This window comes from Danio rerio, chromosome 19, assembly GCF_049306965.1.
Source record: "Danio rerio strain Tuebingen ecotype United States chromosome 19, GRCz12tu, whole genome shotgun sequence".
Taxonomy (NCBI): domain Eukaryota; kingdom Metazoa; phylum Chordata; class Actinopteri; order Cypriniformes; family Danionidae; genus Danio; species Danio rerio.
The window spans coordinates 16,006,386-16,032,305 of NC_133194.1; the positions used below are offsets into that span (position 1 = coordinate 16,006,386).

The following is a 25,920-nucleotide window of genomic DNA, read 5'->3' on the forward strand; positions in this document are numbered from 1 at the left end:
AAAATCAGAAGGACTCTGGCCCTCCAGGATCGTGTTTGGACACCCCTGATCTAAGATGATTGGACAAATCCTGGATCTTTTAAACTTGATAACTGATCTCTGGCTAATTTGCAAATAAGATTAAAATGTCTGGATGAACTGATCTAAGGTTGCTGCATGTGTTGTGAAGGACAGATCTATCAATGCTTGAAAGCATGATCAGCAATGCAAAGATTGGCTCATGGCACAGCAGCGTGATGACATCATCTGATTTATATGCAATTATCCATGTGAGCAAATTCAAATAATATTTGTAAACTGTAAATTATCATACTTTAATCAATGGGGTTTATGCACAGTTAGTGTTTTTCCATTTCATAAGGTTCCTTTTACAGCATTGATGATGTAATGTAATTAACTGTGTTTCTATATAATACTGTATATAAATACTAATATTTGTTTCCTTATTTTTTTAGGTTAATGAAGAATTTTTTATATATATTTTCCCACAAAAGAGGAGCAGTTTATGGGTGCCATGCAGCAGGTATTTTTATTTTTATTTTGTTCATGTTCGTTGTGTATTATTATTTTATTAGGTAATATTACTAATTTCTACACTTTTGTTGCATCAGACCTTGCATTAAATCAGGTAGGAGATGAAAGATGTCGTCCTCTGTTGCTGGTGTATTTGTATGAAAAAGAGGAAGAGCTCATCCAGGAGTGCAATGTAAGTGTCTCAAACTGTTTCAGATACTTTTAGTTTTCATAAAACAGCATTTTATATTTTTGCAGTTTTACACAAAACGAAAATATAACACAAACTCTACATTGTTGAATGCACTATTGCTTATATAAATATGGTTTGTTTTTATAAACTTATTTCTTTGTACTGGGGAAATATAAATTTCTATCATCTAATTCCAAGTGAACAATAACCTATGTATAACTGAAAAGTTATACTCTTTGGTTTTTAATTATATCATTTCATTAACATCCCAGCTAGGATGGACATTTAATCTTTGTCTTTCTGACTACAGGCTAAGACAAAGTGATGCAAATGCTTTAAACGACTCTGTCTTTGTCTTCGGGTGTTGCTTTTATGCTACAGAAACCCTTTGTTGATTAACTTGTGTGGTCTTTAGCTGCGCCAGTTTTAAACACCTATGCTATGCTGACTCCAATACTGAATTTGCATGCTTTGTTTAGCTATATCCCCTCCTCCTAACAGGACAATATAGACAGGACATCTTTGGCTTAATTCAGACTCGTGATAAAACTTGCAGACTGCGGACCTCTACCAGGCTCCTGCAGACACATGGACATTCTAAAAGGCGTTGAATGACTGCAGATTAACCAACACGTCTCAATAAAGGAATTCTGCTTGTTTCGAGTCTCCTGGACTGGGTTCTCTCTACTTCACTCATTTATTTTTTTACAACAGTACAATAGTATACATTTTGTAAACACCCTGTCCATTATCAGTCAAAATACTAGTGTTATAGTGTAAATCAGCAATGTCTACTCAAACACTTTGAAGAATTACTGTTTACAGAGATACAAAGAAATGGTTTATTTCCTTAATGTGTTTCCTTAATGTGTTTTAGTAAACCTTAAACATTTTAAATTTAAAATTGCATAATTTCATAAAATAATCTTAATGTTTATTTTATAGTGTGGTAATGCAGAGAAAATTGCTGTCTGCCAGAGGGATCACCAACCATGTGGACTTCTGCATTGTCTTGGACGATGAGTAAGTCATGGCCAGTTTGGAAAATCTGGAATTGCTTAACTAGATTTATACACATGTTCCCTAAATTAAAATCACCCGAAAACAAACTTAACTGACACAAATTCACTGTTACAAACTTTTGGGGAATTTTCACATCATTGACTGATTGTGTTGCTAATATTTTGAGATACAGCTTTTATACTGGTTTTATATGTTGTGCAATTCTGTCAGAGTTTGTATAAAATGTGACTATTCCTACAAAAGAAAGTTGACAGAATTTTTTTTTTTCCATGACATGGATAAAGGATTTTTTTCAGTGCTTAACATTAATGTCAATTTTAAATAAATATTACATTATATTAATGAGTAATTTTTATTAATAGAGTAAATGACTAAAAGGTGGTTTATAAATTATAAAAGCACATTTTACTAATAATATTAAAATCATAATCTATCACTTAAAAACACCTAAGAATATTCACATGATTCTTTTAATTGTTTTTTGGTAAAAAAAAATAAATATGAGTAAATAGTTGTGGATTTGCTTAAATTATAAAAGCATATTCCACTAATAATACTAAAACACTCATCTAATACTCAAAAAATGTAGTAATTTTAACATGATTCATTTTAGTGTCTTTTGCTAAAAAAATCAAGTTTTCAAACTACTAATATGTGCAATAGCGTTACCACTATTTTTTAGTAATCAAAAATCGCTGTTTCAAGCTTATGTAGGCCTACAGTTAAAAATTCATGCTTAACTGAATAAGCAGTTAGTAAACACAAGTACATCTTGTTGAACATAATTTATTTTCATCACCAATTATCATAGTAGAACAGTTTCTCAAGCAGTTTGTGATGCATTTTGGAAACAGATTAATCTAAATTAATCCTGAATTTAATCTAGATTAATCTAGATAAAATATATATATAGTTTAAATACAGTAGGGTTACAGGAAAAGTTGATCTTTAGGGTCAGAGAACTCGTGCACTAGAAAAACAAATACACCTGCATATCAACCAGCTCTAATCTGCGCCTGTGGGTTTGTTTGACAGATAATATCATGAATGGTGTATAACCAAGCAGTGCAACGCAACATAATATAGTCAGATTACTTCTTGCTTGACCCAAAAAGACTTGATTAAAAAGTCAAGTCAAATCACAATCACAGCCCTGCCCGGTAGCATTTGTATCACCTGTTTCTAAAACTGGGTCAATAAAAGACATGTAGTGACTTTAAAATATCTCCGACTCGGGTCTGACAGAAGAGAGTGCCACATCCACTGGTGAAAAAAATAAATAAATAAATTATATATATATATATATATATATATATATATATATATATATATATATATATATATATATATATATATATATATATATATATGTATATTTATATTTATATTTAAACAGCAGTTCTGTCACATACAGCAAGCAACAAGCAGAGATGCTACAGTTTGACAAATATTACTGTTGTTAGACAACAAAATTTTCTTCTGAATGTTCTTCTGCTTCTGCAAAATTGGCTTCTGCTGTTCTGACGTCAGCTGCAGGTGTGACTGCATGGCGGAAGAAACTAGTTCCTAATACAAAAGGGTTTTAGACTCTCTGTGTTTGATTATTTATATATATATATATATATATATATATATATATATATATATATATATATATATATATATATATATATATATATATATATATTCTCTTTTTCCGCAAGCATTGTATATGTAATTTTTTTAGTTTAAAGGTGGATAAACCAAACAGGGCAAAATGGGATCAGATTGGTAAAATGGTCATCATGTGGGCAAGTCTTTTTAATCAAATCAGTTTACTTCAGCAAAGAGGAAAATATATTTTTAAAATAATATATTTCATTATATCTTTGCAACAGATCATCTCAAAATCTCAAGCACACACACGCAAACATATGTGCATCTTTCAATGAAGGTACCTTGTTTTATCAAAAAGGCATTTGATGAATTCCCTGGTGTCTGTTGCATTGGGGTAGTTAAGTTTTGTTTGGCAAAAAATATTTAGAGACCATAAAATAGCCTTTAAAATGGTTTAAACATATCAAATGTATCACAGGCTATTCAACTACCCACTGATAAAATAATTTTTACTGTAATAGAAAATTCAGCTTTCAGGTAAGGCTTCAGAAATGTTTGTTTTGACCACTGAGACTGCATGACTTAAACAAGAGCAACTTGTGTTTCCTGTAAGGTCACAGAATACAGTTCATGTGTAGCCACTGACCTTCAAGATTTAAAGCCAGATCACTAAACAACAGCTTGAATTAAATGCCACGACGAATGAAAGGTTATCCTTATTGTTATTCGTCATTATCTCTACCTTTAGTCAAACTTAAAAAAGAATGGATTTTGTGGAATTCAGAATGAATATGAAACGCATTAATTTTTTAATTAATTTTTTTTTTTTTTTTATTAATCGTTAGATTTGTTTTTCAGGTAAACACACAAGAGAATTTAAAAATGCCTTAGATATCAATACTTGTGTATAGAAAATGCTTTGAATACTTTGAAGAGTTAAGTCCACTGAAAGGTCATTTGGCAATCTGGAAACCAGATAGAGTTTTATCTTCTTTGAAGCACTTACAAAAAATGCATGCTTCCCAGATAAACCTGCAGTGCCAGACTGCAACTGACATTGTTATTCAACCAGAGAAAGCAGAACTAAACGTGGATGGCAATCATGACCTGTAAGTTAATGAGGCGCAGCATGAGTTACAATTTAGGGAATGTCTGACTGTTGCTGTCTCTGCTAATGATGCTTGTCCTCCTGCAATTAGATGGCATGGTTAAATTACTAAGTGTGACGTGTATTGGTCTAATATATTACATAATATACCAGTGTTCTAAAGTACTGCAGGAAAGCCACAAGCCACGATATATGAGCAATATCACATGAGTAGAAGTGCAATATGGCTGTATATTGGTCGCTGTATATGTGGGTGGAGTAATACAAAAGAGTGAGGAGGCTGTACAGCAGTTTTTGCAGAATATAGTACGGCTATCAGCCAAGACCCAGATTCAAGAACCAGACAGAACTGTTGTATGTATAAATATATATTGAATGTTCATTTATTTTCTTTTTGTCTTAGTCCCTTTAATATTAATCTGTGGTCACCACAGCAGAATGTACCGCGCAACTTATCCAGCATATTTTTTTACACAGCGTATGCCCTTCCAGCTGCAATCCATCACTGTGAAACATCCATACACACTCATTCACACACACTATGGACAATTTAGCTTACCCAGTTCACTTATAGCACATGTGTTTGGACTTGTGGGGGAAACTAGAGAACCCGGAGAAAACCCACACAAACACATGGAGAACATGCAAAATCTTGCTAATATTGGGTTCGGAAATGCATACATTAGAATCAACAAGATGGCGGAAACATTCCTTACAGATTCATACTAGCATGATGGAATCACACATTTGCTCCATATTTGTCAGGTTTACACTCATATTACACATTAGTGAATCTCCTTTGCCACCACATACCAAAGGTGCTCTAGTAGATTGAGGTATTGTATGAGCGGTTGTGATTGTTTGAGCTTTGTGGAATTTTGTATGAGATAATGAAGGTCATAATCAGCCAGCCTTTTTCCAGCTTCTAAACACACATCACATCAAACTTTGAAGCATAACTCTATTCCAGAAAGCCAGTTTAAGTTACTTTCCTATTAACCCTGAACTCTTGGTTAATTAACCTTAACCTGCTTGAGGTATTTCGTTTCCTAAAGTGTTCCTGAGAATATGTTTTTTCAACTCAGATTACTGTTTGTCAACCTTGAACACAAAATACATTCTAAACAGAACACCAAAAAAAAAAAAAAAAACCCTCTACTTTTTTCTTCGCATTTTGGTTAATTACATTATTATTGCCTCCCCCTATTGGTAGCTGTGCCTTATTTTATAGTCTTGATCTTAAATTAGTTTATATTGTTTATAGAGAACAATAATTTTACTGTTTGTTACTAATTACACATTACATTACATAATAAATGTATAGATTTATATGAATGGTTGGTTTTGCTTTCACATTTGTTAAAAGGTGAGATATGTTTCTCTTGCGTTGGATAATACTAAAACATTGCGTACGGACAAAGCTGTAAATGTGGTTACGCAGTTAAAAAATCTTACGCATAAATCCAAGCATATTCTCTTTGTACATTTGAATTAATGTGAAATTTAGCACACCTGCATGAGCGCAAAACCCCTCCCTGCCTCCTCCCCCGTATAAATAGGGTAATGACTCCACTTTGCCAAAACTGAACAAAATGCAATGGCAAACGAAAGTAGAGAAACTTCACAGAATGAGAATTGGAGGTGCTCCTATTGGACGTAGACTGGAGTTATTTGCAAGTCTGTCCTCTGGAATTAATAACAAAAAAAAAAAAATAGATTGGGAGAGTTTAGCTGACGCAGTTAAAGCAGTGGGGGCAGATCATCGCACTGAGAGTAAATTAAAAAAGTAATGGTCCGATGTAAAGGTGCAGGTTGTGTGTGAGTGCAAAACGCGCCAAAGCCCGAAACTGAAAGCGAGACGTGACTTTTAAGGGGCTGTTTCATATGAATTTATTAATCATTCTTACTAATCAGTAAACGCAAACTGCCGTAGTTTATTAAAGACGAGAACTCCTCTCAACACGACAGCTGAGCGGCTTCAGCAAACCTCCTCATTCCTGCAGCACGAGAGCTTATGATTGTTTTTGAGCGTTAAAAGTGGCGGATCTGTTCGGCGAAATATTTGACTGTGTGTCACCACATCCCTAAGGACTGTTTGGCGAAATATTTGACTGCATGTCACTGCATAATAAACGACTGAAACGATATAACTAGAGAAATCTCTACTGCTGAGTGACAGCGCTTCTCACTGAACAGGGCAGCAGCGATGACGAAATCGTGCCGAGGCCCATTTGTGGTGTGAGTGCGGGCCGTAGGGGGAGACAGGAGGGGGCACAAGCGTGCTTTGGCCCGGTTCGAGGCAACTGTACCTAGTGTGAGTACGGCCTGAGTGCGAGAATGGGCATCATTGTATCTGTGCTCTTGGTCAGTTTGTGGGTTGTTGAGGGGGGTTAACAGCCATGTCTTTAATTGATAACTACGGTCTCCTGTTATGCAGTTAAATAATTTGGCTCAATAAAATAAATTAAAATAAAAAAAAACTAAGCTGGAATAATATCTTTAAATACATCACTTACCAAGAAACCACTCATCATGCACCCTGCCACCTTGGAGCCTCCTCGCTGTATATCTGTCCAAATTTGGACAGATTAATCATGTGAGGCAAGCATCCTAATAGTCAAGACGCTTTGCCACCACATTTCATATCAATACATTTAAAACAAATATTGCCTGGTTAGGTAAACCATATAAAATGAATGTGTGGTACAGACATAAGAACCTCTGAATCTCTTACCTGCCTCTTAGTCCATATGGATAGGTAAATTAGGCAAGGGTCATTTTTTTCCCTCAAGGTAAAAATTACATCAGTATTTATGAAAATGATATTCATTCATATCGATCTCACAAAAAAGGAAACAAACAAATAAAAAATATATATATAAAAACTCTCAAAATAGCTAAATAGTTTGTTTCATTTGATTTAATAAATTATTTTTATCAGGAGTGGCTACAGATAAACGTCCGAAGCCAAATCAATATTGTTTAATGTAAGTGAAAATAATAATTTGCTTAATATTTTAAAGTAAACAGTCTATAAAAATTGTATGCATTGTTTTTATATACTAATTTGAAAGCGAATATTTAAATATTTGGAATAAAAAGTTCTAAAAATATATGCAAAATGTGAAAAGCATATCGTAACCACTACAGTGAATCTAATAAAAACGCAAAGTAACCTAACCACTGTTTTCTCTTGAATAAAGAAATGACACATGCAAACCTAAAACAGAAACACTGAGCCAGAGGTAGGATATATGAGGGATCTGAAATGAAAAAGCGTAAAAAACCTTGTTAACCTCCACTGGACCGCCGGGTGCACTGAGATTTGATGCTTCTTGACAGCTTTAAAGAGACAGGATTATTCACACAGTTCATTCAGGGGAAAAATTCTTGCAGTAAGAGTAGGACGTTTGCACATTGTTGCTTCTTTGTCAGTTTCACATCAATTAATATTTGTAAAAAAAAAATATATATATATATATTTTGTTTAATTCATAGGATAAGGTTTTCATTTGATGGAAGCTTGTCTGATTCATTTTTATTGTCAAGGGGATTCAGTTGAGGCCATTGTTGACTCATCAGACCTTGCCTGCAGCAATGTCTCTCTATGACACTTGTGTTACCAGGGTTTATGTTTCAAAGATTTCTATGTTGTATGCAGTTTTCTGTTCGGTAACTGTTTTTAGATGCCACATGCGACTGGTATGTATGGCTAATTGTTTTATTATTAATATTTTCTCACATTTCAGAATGATATCGCAAGACATTAAAATATGGGATTTATGCATAAAATATCAAATTATCATCACTGGGTTAACGTATTTCTGTTAGACAAATGCTCATCAAGGGTAACATGTCATTAATTTAATTTAAATTAAGATTTTTTTTTTTTTTTTTCCAGAAGCTCTACTTCTGCTAACTGTTTAGGTTAAAACTGACATTGAGGACTACAATTTTCTAGTTTAAAATATATGAAAATATTATTTATGTCTTTGATGCAAAGCTAACGCAACTGTTATTAAAGTGTCACATGATCCTTAGAAATAATTATAAATGTCTGCTCAACAAACACTAATTAATGCCAATAACTGGGGTGATAACTAAATTAACATTAAGGATGCATGGAATTGAGTGAGGTGTAGGAAATGACAATGTTCTTATAAGTTGTGATATATACCGCGTTCCTGCTTTGCCAGTCACACAGACACACACACACACAAACACACACACACACACACACACACACACACACACACACACACACACACACATATATATATATATATATATATATATATATATATATATATATATATATATATATATATATATATATATATATATATTAGGGCTGTCAAAAAATGTACTTATTAATCACACTCTTTTGTAATTAATCATGATTAATTGTAAAAAGCCATATTTATTACAGAAATAAAAACACAGGCATGTTAGTGCCATTTGAATTTCAAAACAATCAATGCCAATAACATACAAAAGTGATTTTCATGTTGGATTCTAACTGGACTACAAAACAAAATCCAAAACACAGGCACTGCAAATATGGAAATTGGAAAATTGTTAAGAGTTGTTAAGACAGTCCAGTCTATTGACATCATCAGGGGACAATGTGGCCCTTTTCTTTTAAAGCATGTGACCTGAGAGTCTCCAGCAGAATTATTAAATAAGCATATGAATTTCGGTGCCTAATTTCGAGCCCACTGATGCTGCGACAAGTACGTAAGAAGCACTTTGGTCATGCCATCTCTAAACATTTCATTCTAAACAGCTTTGAGGGATACAGACACCATCAGCAATGTTAGGAGTTTGCTTTTGTTGCTAGGAAACGCACACACGCACAAATACATAGACACACACAACTTGCGCGGTGAGCGACTCCCTTAAGATTCATTAACATGCATGATCGTGTTTTACAAATTTGCCTAAACTAAGCATTCTAAAGTATGACTGAAACACGTCAAATTTAACTAAACATTTGAGGGTGCATGGAATCAACTTAAAGGGAGAGGAATGGGCTGTCTTTGACAGCTTGTGACATCATCTGGCACTTTCACTGAGTACATTTAAATGGACATAAATATTCCGCTTTTATGATTAAGATAATACTGGTTAAGAGTCTGTAAGCAGCGATTTTTGATTACCTTAAAGGCTGACCCAAGTCATGAAATGCAGAGGTTTTTCTTTGTTTACCATGCAGTATCAAATTCCATTAAAACAACACTCTTCCAGCAGTCCTTCATATTTTTATCTTAAAATCATTTATTTTTATTTTAATAATTTTCACGGGGCATGAATAATATGTTGCTGAATAAAAGTGAACTGCTGAACTGCAGTTGAAGTCTAAAGATATAAAATAAAACACCTGAAATTGCATGAAATTCTGGAGAAAATGCTGGATAGCCTGGTGATGCGACATTAATTGTTTTATACTCAACCTTTCCTTCTTAAAGTGCGTCCTTGGTCTTATCCATATTTCTTTTCATGTTAAACACACTTTGGACACAACAGGAAATAAAAAATTGCAACTGCGCTAATTGCATTAATTTTTTTAAAAAGCGTTAAATATTTCAAATTAATACCATGCGTTAACGGGCTAACTTTTGACAGCAGTACTATATATACAGTTGAAGTCAGAATTATTAGCCCCCTTTGATTTATTTATTTTTTTTAAATATTTCCCAAATGATGTTTATCAGAGCAAGGAAATTTTTACAGTATGTCTAATAATATTTTTTCTTATGGAAAATATTCCTTATTTGTTTTATTTTGGCTAGAATATGAAGTTTTAAATATTTTAAATGCCATTTTGAAGACAAAATTATTAGCCCCTTAAGGCTATATATTTTTTCGATAGTCTACAGAACAAACCATTGTTATACAATAACTTGCCTAATTACCCTTACCTGCCTAGTTAACCTAATCAACCTAGTTAAGCCTTTAAATGTCACTTTAAGCTGTATAGAAGTGTCTTGAAAATATCTAGTCAAACATTATTTACTGTCATCATGGCAAAGATAAAATAAATCAGTTATTAGAAATGAGTTATTAAAACTATTATGTTTAGAAATGTGTTAAAATAATCTTCTCTCAGCTAAACAGAAATTGTGGAATAAAAATTTAACAGGGGTGTTAATAATTTAGAGGGGCTAATAATTCTGACTTCAACTGTATATATATATATATATATATATATATATATATATATATATATATATATATATATATATATATATATATATATATGTGTGTGTGTGTGTGTGTGTGTGTCTGTGTGTCTGTGTGTGCAACCCTGATTAAAATAAGAGGATACTTAATTATTCCAAACATTTGGCTGATACTGTAAATAGTAAATGAATAATGAATTCTTATCTCTCAGACATTAAGTGATTTTAATTAATTGCTGCTTGCTGAGTGACATTTTAATTAGTATTTCATTTCTGTCTGGACTGAATATTTAATTATGACACAGAGCACATCTGATGTTTCCTCCTAGATCAAACAGCTTAAAATGTAACAGGAACTATTTGTTATTTCATTGTAGTTTTTGAGTGACAGCAACACTTCCTTGAGCCACCCAACTGCCTTGTTAACTTAGGGTTTAGCTTGTCACAGATCAGTGTTTCTGACAGTCCCTGCCTCCTCACACAGGAATTATCAATCAAGTAGGTCCTATAGAAGGTCAGTTGTGTCAGGACCAATTGCACTGCACCCTCCTGACTAGACACTCTCCATAACCCATAACAGAAATAAAATTGGACAAGGTGTGCCAGAACCTTGCTGGTGTGGCTTAAGTCTTCTCATCAAACTTATCTGCATAATTACAGTGAAAGTATTTAGCATTTCCATTAGGTTGCAATTAGGTTTGCTTTTCTCTTTCAGCTGCAGCTATAGTTACATCAAGCGTGTTTTCTTGAATTAATAAAACTAAATAATGTTATAACTATCTATCTAAACATATGGCATAAAAATATACAAATGTTAGTTTGTCTGGTGTGTTTTGTACCTCACCTTTCACCGTGTTAATGTTGAAGTTAGTTGGCCAGATTCAGTATTTATGATCAAGGAGTTAAGGAGGAGTCTGAAGTAAAAACAACAACAACAACAACAAAAACAACAACAACAACAAAAAGTAAATTATTAAATTCAAGGGAGAAGGTTCGAGGTTAAAGAAGTAACCCTTCGTTCCCCGAGGAGGGGAACGGCAATGCTATAGGTGGATTTGATCTAGGAAAATCCACATATGGGAGAATTTGGTTCAGAAGTCTCTTGTCTGAAAGAGAATTGAACGGGCCAATGAAAGCCAATGAATTGGCAGCGTAGGCTTGCGCAGATGTGCTTCATTGCCAATTATCCCAGCATATAAGCACACGTGGAGCGAGCAAACGCCATCCTTTTAAGCTGAAGAGACTTGCTAACAGCTAAGGGACAGTCATTATGGCAATGGAATATAGCATTTCCGTTTCCCTCCTCGGGGAACAAAGGGTTACTTCTGTAACCTCGAATGTTCCCTTTCGGGTAGGGAACTCCAATGCTAGAGGTGGATTTGATCTAGGAAAATTCACGTATGGGAGAACTATGGAAAACGCCATAATGACTGCACCTTACCAACGCCTCCGATGAGAGGATAGTCAAGCAAGCGTGACGCACCCACATGATGGGAGGGGTGGTCCTCCAACATGTCCCTGGCCTTAACCTATCCCACTTCAAAGGAAGTTTTACGGATTGGCTATATTTTTTGGGAGTCGCTAGCGTCTAGATAATTCTAGGAATTATGACAGTACGTTGGGAAGCGTGCCATTCCGATAGGGAGGACGCTGCGGAGACCATCCGCACCCAATGGGGGAAACAAGATGGCAATACATATGGACTAGCTCTAAAAAGGGGGAGTGCGCATAAGAAGGTGGTTAGCGTATAGGGAAGACACGGGTCCACCCAAAATGGGGACTAAACCATGGCGGAATAGGTATATGGGATCGCCTAGTGGGGATCATGCATAGCAGGCACCTATACCCAAAACACGGGCTGACCAGTGGGCAGACCTACAACGTAGTGGGCCAGCAAGTGACTCCTCCGCTGAGTCAGTGCTGGGGGCCATGGAGGAATCTGCAGGGCTCACCTGAACTTACTGACAGATAAGAAGGTACACATCTCTCTGTGTTAGGCAAAAATGGCACCGCAAGCGTGTTACAACACCCTACCGAGTTGTTTTCTCAATCACCAAAGGGTTACCTAATACCCTTGAGAAAACCGGCTCCACTCCCAGATTGTAAAACCTAGCAAATGTGTTGGGTGTCGCCCAGCCCGCAGCTCTACAGATGTCTGTTAGAGAGGCACCGCGTGCACGCGCCCAAGAGCATGCAACGCTCTGAGTGGAGTGCGCACGCACTCCCGGGGGACACGGCTCATCTCTGCTCAAATAAGCAATTGAAATGGCCTCCACAATCCAGTGGGATAATATTTGTTTGGATACGGCACTTCCCTGCTGCCGACCGCCATAACAGACAAAGAGCTGCTCAGATGATCTAAAGTACTGAGTACGGTCCACACAGATGTGCAGAGCGCGAACTGGACAGAGTAAGGAAAGGGCTGGGTCTGCCTCTTCCGGGGGCAGTGCTTGCAGGTTTACTACCTGGTCTCTGAAGGGAGTGGTAGGAACCTTGGGCACATAACCCGGACGGGGTCTCAGGATAATGTGAGAATAATCCGGCCCGAATTCCAGGCACGAGTCACTGACCAAAAATGCCTCCAGGTCCCCGACCCACTTAATGAAGGCCAATGCGACAGGCAGAGCTGTCTTCAGGGACAGAAATATTAAGGGTACTGATTCGAGTGGCTCAAAGGGATCTGTACGCAAGCTCGTGAGGATGAGGTTGAGATCTTAAGAGTGGATGAGAGGGGGGCGAGTTGGATTAATTCGCCTGGCGCCTCTGAGGAACCGGATGATGAGGTTGTGCTTTCCCACGGTGCCGCCAACTACTGCGTCATGATAAGCGGAGATGGCAGAAAAGTAAACCTTGAGAGTGGAGGGCGACAGCCTGCTCTCCAGTTTCTCTTGAAGGAAAGAGAGCACTACACTGATCTGGCAGGTTCGTGGGGTCTTCTCTGCGAGAGATACACCATTCAGTGAATAGACTCCACTTCAGGGCGTAGGCGCGCCTCGTGGAGGGGGCTCTAGCCTGAATGATGGTATCAACCACCGCAGACGGTAGGGTCCACACGTGGAGGTTCCAGAGATCGGGGCGAGGGTGCCAGGCGGTGCCCTGTCCCTGAGAGAGTAGGTCCTCTCTCAAAGGGATCCGCCAGGGGAGGGCCGTCACGAGGAGGGAGAGCTTTGATATCCAGTTCCGGTTGGGCCAGAGGGGCGCAACTAGCAGAACCTGCTCCTCGTCCTCCCTGATCTTGCACAATAACTGTGCGAGCAGGCACACTGGGAGAAACACATACTTGCGTATGCCCCGAGGCCAGCTGTGGGCCAGTGCATCTGTGCCGAGAGAGCCCTCGGTCAGGGAAAGGAACAACTGGCAATGAGCATTCTTGGGGGAAGCAAACAGCAAACGCGCCCATATCAGCTGGACAGACTCGCGGTGGAGTCTCCATTCTCCAGAGTGTATTTGCTGCCATGAGAGCACATCGGCTGCACGGTTGAGCATACCTGGGATGTGAATGGCGCGCAGCAACTTCAGCCGTGGGTGACTCCAGAGGAGCAGACGGCGGACGAGCTGAGACATGTGGCCAGAGCGCATACCCCCCATGCAGTTGATATACGCTGCCGCCGCCGTACTGTCCGTCCTGACCAGCACGTGTTGCTGTTCCAACACCGGAGAAAAGCGGTGAAGAGCAAGGAACACTGCCAACAGCTCTAGGTGATTGATATGCCAATGCAGCTGGGCACCTTTCCATAGGCCGCAGCTGCATGCCCGCGACACACGGCTCTCCAGCCCATGTTGGAAGCATCTGTTAAGACAACAAAATGACTGGACGCCTGTCCCAGAGGCACGCCGTCCTGCAGGAATGAGGGGTCGTTCCAAGGGCTGAGGGTGCGGCGACACAGCCCAGTGACAGAGACTCAGTGTGTGCCCACATGCCATGCGCGTCTTGGGACTCGATCGTGAAGCCAGTGCTGAGGTGGTCTCATATGGAGCAATCCGAGCGGCGTGACGGCCGCAGCGAATGCCATATGCCCCAGAAGCCTCTAAAGTATTTCAGTGGGACCACTATTTTGCTGTCGAGCTCCCTCAGACAGTTCACCAACAAGCGAGCGCACTCTCCGGAGAGGGGCGCTACCATGGTGACGGAGTCCAGCTCCATCCCGAGAAAAGAGATCCTCTGCACAGGGGCGAGTTTGCTCTTTTCTCGGTTGACCTGCAACCCCAACAGGCAGAGGTGCCGGAGCACCTTGTCTCTGTGCATAGTCAATTGCTCCTGCGAGTGGGCTAAATCAACCAGTCGTCGAGATAATTAAGTATGCGGATGCCCGCGAGCCGAAGGGGCGCTAAGGCACCCCAGAGACAGAGAGAGCCCGAAGGGGAGGACCTTGTATTGCCACGCTCGACCAGAAACTGGCGGTGGCGAGGAAGAGCGGAGACATGGAAATATGCGTCCATCAGGTCTAATGCTGCAGACCAACCCAGAGGATTAACGCACCGGAGGATGCGCTTCTGCGTGAGCATTCTGAACGGCAGCTTGTGCAGCCAACGGCTCAAAACATGCAGATCTGGGATTGACTGTGACCCACTGCTCTTTTAAGCAAGATGAAGTGCGGGCTGTGAAACCCGCTCTCCATCTCGGCTGGAGGGAGCGGCTCGATTGCATCCTTCGCCAGGAGGACAGCAATCTCCTCTCAAAAGACAGGGGCAGACAGGGGGTGGACCCTGGTGAAATACACGCCCGTGAACTTGGGGGGCCACTTCGCGAAATGAATCGCGTAACCAAGTCTGATTGTGCGTATGACCCACCGCGAGGGGCTGGCCCGCGCTAATCAGGCAGGCAGAGCCCTCGTTAATGGAGTCATCGCTAAAATTGCTGACGTACCAGCAGTGAGGCAGCGCGGAGTGGGTGTGCTGATCCGGGAAGCACGAGGGTCCCGCGGAAGAGCTGGAGGAGAGCGATTCACTTTGGCTCCGTACCCCTGACTCCAGAGAGGGGGCTCGAGGGTTGGGGGAAAAGAAACCGTCCCCCCAGCGCTTGTGAGCCACTGGCGGAGCGCACTGAACCTGCGAGCTAGAGAGCACAGTATCTCAGACTTGCAGATTTCGGGCTTTCACATCCGGGGAAGTGGAAAAGTGCTCTTTCATAGATGTTTTCATGGCAGTAAAAAGTGCCATTGGAAATGGGGCCCTGCCCTCCAGCGGGGAAAGAGCAAGTTCCCTCTTCTCCAGATGACCTGTCCCAGGGGCGCTTCGAGGTCCGTTTCCGGACTTTGCGGCGTTCTGGGCAGGGGGCTGCCTGCTTCCGAGGTGCTCGACGCGCCCGCTTCGCCAGAAGCGTGTGCGGGGGCGGTGCAGCTCTCGTAGGTGGGCGCCTTCGGCGAGGAGCAGATATGGATGGTACGGCGGGCGGAGCGGGCTTGGGGTCCCGCCAAAGGAGACATCACCCATCAGACTGCACTCTCACTGCTTCGAATTCCTGGGTGAATTCGCAGACGGTGTCGCCAAACAGGCCAGCTTGGGATATGGGGGAGTCAAGAAAGTGGACTTTGTCAACTTTGCGCATATCAACCAAGTTTTAGTCAGAGGTGGCGCTCCTGGACCACTAATGTGGACATCGTCCTCCCCAACGCACACGCAGCGAACTTAGTAGTCCGAAGAGCTTAGTCGGCTGCGGTGCGAAGCTCATAAGCCTGGGTTGGACCCACCCTCGTGCAGCTCAGCCAGCGTCTGCACTTGGTAGCGCTGCTAGGTGGCTATCGCATGCAAGGCGGAAGCAGCCTGGCCAGCAGCCTGGCCCGCAGCCTTGTAAGCTCTAGCTCAGAGGGAGGCAGATAACTTACTGGCTTTGGATGGGAGACGAGGCGGACCCTGCCAAGAAGAGGCGCCGCGCGGATTGACCGTCATCGCGCACTCAACCTGAGGAATCTCCACATACCCCTTGGCCGCTCCACCGTCAAGAGTGGTCAGGTTGGATGGACACGCAGCACGAGCAGAAAAAAGTGCCCTTCAAGTCCGCGTGAGTCTACTGTGCACCTCCGGGAAGAAGGGGACGCCCCTCTAGTCGGTCCGGCCGCGGAGCTGGGGGATAAACCATCTCCAACTCACGGAAGCACGGATAACATGTCCGTTTTAGGATCCGTTTTGACAGCGCTCACCTGCCCGCAGGGGGCGAGCGGGTCTAGATCATCATCGGACAATGAAAGCCCACCCTCCGATGCCGCAGTGGACGTCTGGTCTCCGGTATCATCGAGCGTAAGGGCTACCATCTGTTAGACTTGGATGGAGTGGGAGGTCCGCGGGCCCGTGGGTGACAGATTATCTCTCGCTGAAACCCTTAGATCTGCCCGAGTGCCCGCTGCAGAGCAGGAGACAACTGGGGTGGTTTGCACTTTTGCAAAGGCTAGCCGCAATCTTTACTGCGCAACAGTCATGGCATCGCAATGACGACATGAACTGCCCGCGAGCAGCGCATTAACATGCTGGAGCATGTAACGCAGTGCCCGTGCCCATCATCCGAGGACAGAAAACCACCGCATCCAGAAACGCACAGTCAGAGCGCTATCCTGAAAAGGATGTGGTGCACGACTGTGTTGCTCTCTTTGTGAAGTTTGCAACTTTATACGCACCGCTCTGGAGGACCGGACCCAAAGAACGCCAGGCAAGGGAGAAACCCAGCTCGACCGTCTGCCGCTGCATGTACACACTGTGGACCGGGAGAATGCTCTCGTTCGCTCGGAATCGCTGGATCACAGCAAGAGGAACCCTCATCGACTCGATCAGAAAGTCTCTGAAGCAAAAAGGATGGCGTTTGCTCGCTCCACTTGTGCTTATATGCTGGGATAATTGGCAATGAAGCACACCTGCGCAAGCCTACGCTGCCAATTCATTGGCTTTCATTGGCCCATTCAATACTCTTTCAGACAGCTCTTTCAGAGCTTCTGAACCGAATCCTCCCATACGTGGATTTTAATAGATCAAATCCACCTATAGCATTGGAGTTTCCCACCCGAAGGGGAACACAAAGACGCTGGCTGTAATTTTGTTAGTTTTTGTAGCAGTTTGTATGTGTCCATCTTAAGTTTCACTTTTTCTTTGTGGAATGAGAAAACAGAAAAGCCCACTGTCCCCTACATGTATGGAGAAACGTACACTTCAAGTGTACAACTGTAGAATGAGAGTCCTTCGCCTAGGTGAATGGGTTCAAGTATCAGAGGTTTTGAGGGATGGAACACCAAATTGACAGGTGACTTGGTGCAGCAGCAACGCAGTCATGGCATTAGTTCATTGTGCCGCATTTTCACTGTCGAGCCAGTGTGAGTCACGGCTTTTATTGGGCCAGGCCAGGCCAGGCCAAACGCCCGGGAGGATTGCGTTTTGTCACGTTTCTACTGTCGGTCTAGTAGCTTTAAGCGCGTCATGCAAATCCCACCCTAAGAACGTCCCCCGAGTCAAACGTCACACAACCTACCCAGTTCAGTGGGAATTAGGTAGATAAAGCATACAATCGCATCATCATGAGAGCAATAAAATTAAGACCACCAACACAAACAAATGACACACTGTATTTTGTTGCGCTCAGCAGCTTTTCACTAATAAAGCTCTACATTTAAAATATATATATATATTAAATATGTACCACATCATATAAAAACATAAACATTTGTTTGAGGACAGAGAACACATTTTGTATTTACAGTTTTTTCCAATGCGTTTGTAAAGCGGCGCTGCACAGGGCTGGGTGACAGAAAAGAAGGTAGTTTCTGCTTTCACTCACCCAAAAATGCTTGTTAGTGGAGGGAGCAGAGCTGCTGGATTTACAACTTGTTTTTATCAACTTCTCCTGATTTACATAAAAGTAAGTAGCTGTTTAACTTGGACAGGAATAGAGTAAATGTTTTAGTTACCTAGACAGTATGTATCTTACGTGAATAACGCACATTGACAGATTGTGTGTAAAATATTTACAGCCATCTTCATAGACATCAGAGTGTGTTTCTACAAACTATTAATGTTATTATGATGTAATGTGCAAAAAAATCTGAAACCTAAAATAAGTATTACTTGTTTGAAAATAATGATAAATTGGTATTTATAACCAGCACAGTGTGTCACTTTATATGGCACGGCACAAGCCATTGTGGTAAAAAGATTTAAGTTAGGTAGCTGATCACATGATGCACTGAACTCTCTAATATCATTGTTGTGATTGTACATGTCAAACAGTTAAAGAAGAACAGTATCTATTCTTCACACTGTGATAATAACCATTAATTTAGTGCAATTGCTCTACTGAACCTTTCATGTCCTCTGGTATATGAGAAACAGTCCTAAATGATGATCTGCATTGCGGGTGATGTGCTGCATACTGTCTTGATCATGCTTCTAAAATTAGTTAGTTAGAAAAATTACTAAAGTTAGAAAAAAGGTGACAGGTAAGTAAATTGTCAAAGGATAGTTGTTGGTGAACTGTATCCCTTTAGTTTTTGCCTTGTAATAACATCTACATTTATGTAATTTAAAAAATAATCTCCCAATTTTCAACAGAGAAGTAACAGCTATCTTGTGAGATTGGACAACTTATTTGATTGGCTGTTAAAGGCATATCTCTTTATATGAGTAGACTAATAGGCTGCATTAATCACAGCAAACAGAACTTGGAACACATCTCAAAATGACAGTAAAATGAATGCAAGTAAAATGAATGCTATTATCCAAGGTCGACATAGTTACTTGGATTCTTTCCATATCCAGACCAGATGGTTGTTGGGCACTTAGGATGACCTCAATGCAGTCCTCATGGTCAGAAAGGACACTGATAAGTAAAACCTACAAGACTATTTATCTGCAAAGACCTCAGTGATGCTGGGAACACTCACTTTCCCTACTTGCACCTGCAACTTTTCTGACAAAGGCTCATGCTCATGGCCAGGAAAAAAAGTCTCCAACTGAACCTGTTTTGTCTGCTTTTCCCAATTTCCTTCAGTTAATGGAGTTTGGGCTTTTTGGAGCTTTTGCCATTTGGCTTGCTTGGCTGGGGTTGGTTAGGTTGCCCTTCATAGGATCCTCTTTAAAAGTGCATATTGTCAAGTCAAGTCAAGTCACTGTTATTTCTATAGCGCTTTATAAAATACATAACAGGAAAATAATAACTTGTGCGACATTTTTACAATATCTTGAAACGAAACATAATAATATTTCAATTTAAATATGATTTATTGTATTATTGTTTTTCATCGAATCAAGAACTTAACTAGCATTCTACTACTATTGTGATGCATTTGTGTTATATATGTTCCACAATTATTGCAATTTATTATATGACTTTTATTATTTGCCAATTGTGGCAAGCTGCCTAGTGCTAGTTCAGCATTACAATGTAGACAATCCCTTAATCTAATTACTCAAGAACATGTGCTGACTGTCAGCACTTAAATCTATCCCAAACTATGGGATTTAAGGAGGAAAAAAAAACAAGCAAATGTGACCAACGTTTGCCCTTGTTCCGCACATACAAGTGGCTAATGATTTGCACCTCGTTCCCTGGATGCATGGACTATTCTCCAAGCACATATGCAATGACTTTCATAAGTCATGGACTCAAACAATACCACTTGTCTCCACATTAAAGGTATTTACACTGTTGCACATTTCAATAAATCACCCTGCAGGAAATTTGTACTGTTGTGTCTCATGTAATCACTGACCACACCACAACTGGTGGAGAATGTGGACAAACACCTGCTGATATTTGTTGCATTCTATTGCAGAAGACAAACTACTCTCTCCGGACAGAGGACAGCGGCCATGAAAGATATCATCACTCACCAGCAGCAGTTTGCAAAGCACTTTTTGGCAAGGCTATAGATAACTAAACAGATGGTTGAGAGTCTGTGAAAAGCCACTGCTCGGGCACCCCTTCTCGAACTCCTTGTGATGGCACCTCCAGCTTCTGCAAAATGTTGGTTATGATGCTTTCAATTGAGAGCAACAAGGTTAATGTGCCTCAAACAAAACTGGTTGTCCTTTGGAGACCCAACTGCTAACTGCTGCCCATGTTGCTGAGAAGTGATTCTAGTAGTGAGTAGTGATTAATTGTTTCTGCTGAATCCTACCACTCTAGTCGAACTGGTACAGTCAATAGAGCATTGTTTGCACAAGATGCTGAAGGGTAAATTAAAATGCAATTCTGAACGGTTAACCTAGAATGAGGATGCGCAGTCTTGTTGGTGTCCTGCAGAGTTGAGTTCCAACCCTAATCAAACACATCTGCTATAGCTTTCTAGTGATCTTAAAGACATTTCCAAATAGAGTTTTCAGGTGTTGATTAGTGTTGGAGCAAAACTCTGTTGAACAGTAGCCCTCCTTACCCAAGTTTGTCCATCCCTGACCTAGACTTTCAATAAAGGAGAGCACCTTGTGGCCAGTGGCAAGCAGTGGCCCCCAGACCAGGGGCCTCATGTACGAAGACTTGCGTGGAAATCTTACTAAAACATTGCGTACGCACAAAGCTGTAAATGTGCGTACGCAGAAAAAATTTCAGATGTATGAAACACTGCGTACGCCGAATCTCACGCATATTCTTTTGTACATCTGAATGAACGTGAAACTGAGCGCAACATGCACGAGCACAAAACCCCTTCCTGCCTCCTCCCCCGTATGAATATGCTAATGACTATGCTAATGGAAAAACCCAACGAAAAAGCAATGGCAAAAGCAAGCAAAAAGAGAAACTTTGAACAGAATGTGAATTGGAGGTGCTGCTTTCGGAGGTAGACCGGAGAAAAGCGGTGTTATTTGCAAGTTTGTTCTCCGGAATTAACAACAAAAGAAAAAAATTGAGTGGGAGAGTTTAGCTGATGCGGTTAACTCAGTCGGGTCTGAACATATCGCACTGAGTGAATTAAAAAAAAAAGAAATAGTGTGGTTTATATCTGTAAACTGTTGAAGAACGCTAAACAGTCTCAGTGGCGCGCTCGTAAGACGCATGTGATCATGAATTGATACGTTCGAGCATGAATTCGGCTCGAATCCAGCGTCTGATTAACTCTTTCTTGGTTTTTCCCCCGCTACATATCAGATTTTGCCAACTATTTATCACGAGAAAGACAAGTAGGAATCATCAATAAGTTCATATCAATAAGCATCATATTTTATTTGCACATTTATTGAATGGAAATGTTTCTGATTCACACATGCAAATTCATCTTCAGTTCAGATAGTGTCTTTATAGCAATGTGCGTGCGGTAGATCGCTCAGATTACATTGGCAAAACAGGCGACTGCTGCAAATTGTGCTTAAATGTTTAGCTGGTCAAATGTATGGTATGGAAACCTTATATACCTGCTGAACCCGTCTCATACAGCTGCCATTGCAAGGCTCAGACACTTTGTAGAGAGGAATTTAACACAACTGCCTCTAGGAGTCGCCAATGGAAATAAAACAGACACGCACAAAAAATGTGCGTACGCCTGCCAGAAAGCTGCCGTGAAGGTGCGCACATTCCCACGTTCAGTTCATTGTTAGTAAATCCAAACGTGAGCGATTCTGAGCGTGAAACCTGGCGTACGCAAAGTTTTTGTGCGTACGCAGCGTTGATACATGAGGCCCCAGCTGATTAGCTTGAGCTGCTATCTCCTGAAGTCCATGACTGGTAAACTGGCTGCATCATACATCATGCTTCACAAGCACCATGCGTATCTTTGAAAAGGCTTTAATGGTGACTCTGGATTCTTGCAATTCGACCACTCCATTACAGACCAATATGGTGAGACTCTGACCAGATGGAAAACACACAATTGCACTTACCTGGTTCACAACTATACCGTAAGTGTGCCATGTAGAAAAAAATATCTCAGCACAGCTCAGTTCCTGGTCACTGGAAGTGGGTGTTGTTTTGAATCTGCCTGTACCTGTTCTGCTGAGAAGGGACTGACTAGAAATTAAGCAGCTGTATGCTACTTTAATGCATCTGGCCAATGTGTGGAAGAACTGCAGCTAATGCCAGGCATGCGATAGTGAGCTAGTCATCGAAAGTGACAGTGCAGTCATTTTTCAGCTGACAAATTTGTTTAAGTAATGTATTGCCTCTTCCTACACTGCTAGAAACTCTTCAGGCAGGGAAAGCAGCAAGAGAATGACTCAATCAGGAAGTGTTGGGCTCAAGTTTCAGTGGTATACTTTATCATACAGAATGGTCATTTTGTGGATATGTTCAAAAACTATTCAGTATTAGTCAGACCAATATCCTTCAACATAAGGTAAGGACTCCTGCTTGTGTTATGATTTGGCAGCATAAAGTCCAAACTAAATCCAATCAAACTTACAGGATTTAAGGAGAAAATAAGCAAATGGTGAGTTTCGACATCATATACATCTGTCTAAGATCTGCACACAGATACAAGTAGTTGAACAAGTACCTGCTCCTCACTCCTTCACCACTATCACCACCACACCACACCATGACTTTCACTCCACACACTGTTCATCCTTATGAAACAACTTTCACACAATCTGCATTAAAGAAGAAATGAACATGACTTAACATGCTCCACGTCACTAACTCTGGAATATATTGAACATCCATATAGAGTGTTGTGAAACTGCTAAACCTTATCTAAACCAAGTTGGATTTTTATATCTACTCAAAACACTTTTCATTGATCTACATTGTGATATTTTCTGATTTTTTTTTAACTATTGTTACATCTTGTACATATCATTTTGCTCTACATAACCTGTAAAAATTACAAGTACATGCATAAACCCTATACGAGTTTTTTATATTATTTCATGTACATTGGCTATAAAGATACAACTGAGGGAAGGAGAAAAGCAGTATGTGGCTCTGCCAAAAGAGTCACTCTGGTACAAAAAAAAAAAAGAGTGGTGTGAATCATGTTTACATAAATTGCAAATGCCTTTCAGCTTTACAATCATGTTCCAAGTAGTCAATCAGTCGTGTTTTGAAAGACTGTCCTTGTGGATAATCAAAACTCTGCTTTGCACATAGACAAAACAGGGAGAATCAAGGGATAGGAAAGAGAGTGTTGCCCAAAATCAATTTCACACGAATCTGTTTATTTATTTATTTTTTTTCACTCCATAGCCCTGTCAATGCTTGATGTACAGCAAGTAAAATAAGCATTGAACATGTTACAATCTTTCCTGGTAAATACATTTCGAAAAGTGCTGCTGACATGAAACTGACATATTTTGGTGAAACATACAGTATATACATATGAACCAAATATTGACAGTTATTTGGGTATTTTTTCATGAACTCTGAGCTATAGCTCTTATTTTCTATTGGGTTCAATTTGAGTGATTGGCTGGGTCATTCTAGCAGCTTTTTTCTTCTGAAGCCAGTTGAGAGTTTCCTGGCTGTGTTTGGGATCAATTAAAGTTTTTATTATTAAAGCAAAACAAAGTCGAAAATCACATAGCCTGTGTGAGAAAGTGAAAAGTGGTCTCCCCACCCCCACTTAAGTATGGCTTAGGTGTAACTGACTTTTTGACACAGTGTCGGGTCCTGAAGCGCAAGTGTTTTAAACACTGCACTAAATCATGATCCAAAACACCCAATACACAAGACTAAGGTGATTCAAGACATAAGGCTTGTCTCAGTTTTGCCAGAACACATCTTGATGATCCCCTGGAAAAGCAATGTGTGTGTGTGTGTGTGTGTGTGTGTGCGCGCGTGCGTGTGTGTGTGTGTGTGTGTGTGTATGGGGTGGGGATGAAGGGCGCGGTGATTAATTATGACTATTTGATTTTTATATCAATAAATTGGTGTTATCTGTCTTTCATTGTACAGTATGAGCATTAATGTCACAATAGTAATCAGTAACTAACTAATGTGGGGAGTTTTATGTGTTTATAATGAGCAACATGTTTGCTTATACAAATACATTTTCTTCTTTTAAGTCAGTGAAAGAATCAGATCATCTCACCTCTCAGAGCTGCTGCTTGCAATACATTTAAAGTTCCTCCCATGTTTTGCATGCACTACTTTTATTTCTTGGATTTTTTTAGGTCAAAAAGGTTGGATGCTCAATCTTAAAAATAAACTGGACTACATTTCTGTGTCACCCTATGTCTAATCTTTCATCTAATCATTTTTACATGCATATACAGTTAAAGTCAGAATTATTAGCCGCCCTGAATTATTAGTCTCCCTGTTTATTTTTTTCCCCAACTTATGTTTAATGGAGAGCAGATTTTTTTAAACACATTTCTAAACATTATAGTTTTAAAACCTCATTTCTAATAACTGATTTCTTTTATCTTTGCCATGATGACAGTAAATAACATTTGACTAGATATTTTTCAAGACACTTCTATACAGCTTAAAGTGACATTTAAAGGCTTAACTAGGTTAATTAGGTTAACTAGGCAGGTTTGGGTAATTAGGCAAGTTATTGTACAATGATGGTTTGTTCTATAGACTATCGAAAAAATATATATAGCTAAAAGGGGCTAATAATTATGATCTTAAAATGGTGTTTAAAAAATTAATAACTGCTTTTATTCTAGCCGAAATAAAACAAAAAATCAACAGACATACCGAAAATGTCCTTGCTCTGTTAAACATCAATTATGAAATATTTAAAAAATGTAAAAAAATAAAAGGGGGGTTAATAATTCTGACTTAAATCGTATACTTTTATTTTATGTTGTATCCCTACACATATATCAATACACTTGTTTTGATGTTATAAATCAGCTGTCTGCATTATTCTAAATATTAACTGACAGAAACTTACACATTCCCTGTATTTATCAACATTTTCTATTGATCACAATTGGAGACTTAGACACAACTCCTATATATACAGTAAGCAATAAAAGAGTACCATTCACCTCAAACTATAGAAGGGCATGTTATTTCCAGTTTCTGGATCATTAGTAGTCATACTTGGCCAATTTGTCTTGAGTTATTTCAACTTGATCACTGAATCAGTTCTTAACAACCAGATCATTCCAATACATGAATGAATGCAATTAGGGAATAAATTCAAAGTGTTATTAAAATAATGGTCTCAAAGTATGCCTCATGGTAAGTCATACAGTATATTGCCAATAGAAATTTAAATAATTAATCTTCTAAAGAAATCTTCTTAACACCTAACATAATGGGATACATTATCTTTCTTATTCTTTAGTGTACCATTATTACAAAGACAGTCTGTATTATACATATTATATATTCACTATATAAAGATTATATATTCATGTGGGAGGGGGGGGGTCGATGACTAATAACTTCTTATTACTAAATTCAGATAAAACTGAAGGTCACTTTATTTTGATGATCCGTTTGT

The 25,920-nt window shown here is 39.8% G+C and overlaps 1 long non-coding RNA gene across 2 annotated transcripts; it reads left to right on the plus strand.

Moving 5' to 3' along the window:
* Window positions 1-6: 6 nt before the first annotated feature.
* LOC141379054 (uncharacterized) lies at window positions 7-24,687 on the plus strand. Of its 2 annotated transcripts, XR_012394994.1 has the most exons (5): window positions 7-269; window positions 456-523; window positions 612-706; window positions 1,652-1,729; window positions 20,368-23,367. It is a non-coding gene; the product is annotated as an uncharacterized lncRNA (long non-coding RNA). The 2 variants fall into 2 exon arrangements; XR_012394993.1 differs by lacking the exons at window positions 7-269; window positions 456-523; window positions 612-706 and adding an exon at window positions 1,241-1,383 and having other exon boundaries at window positions 20,368-24,687.
* The last annotated feature ends 1,233 nt before the right edge of the window (window positions 24,688-25,920 follow it).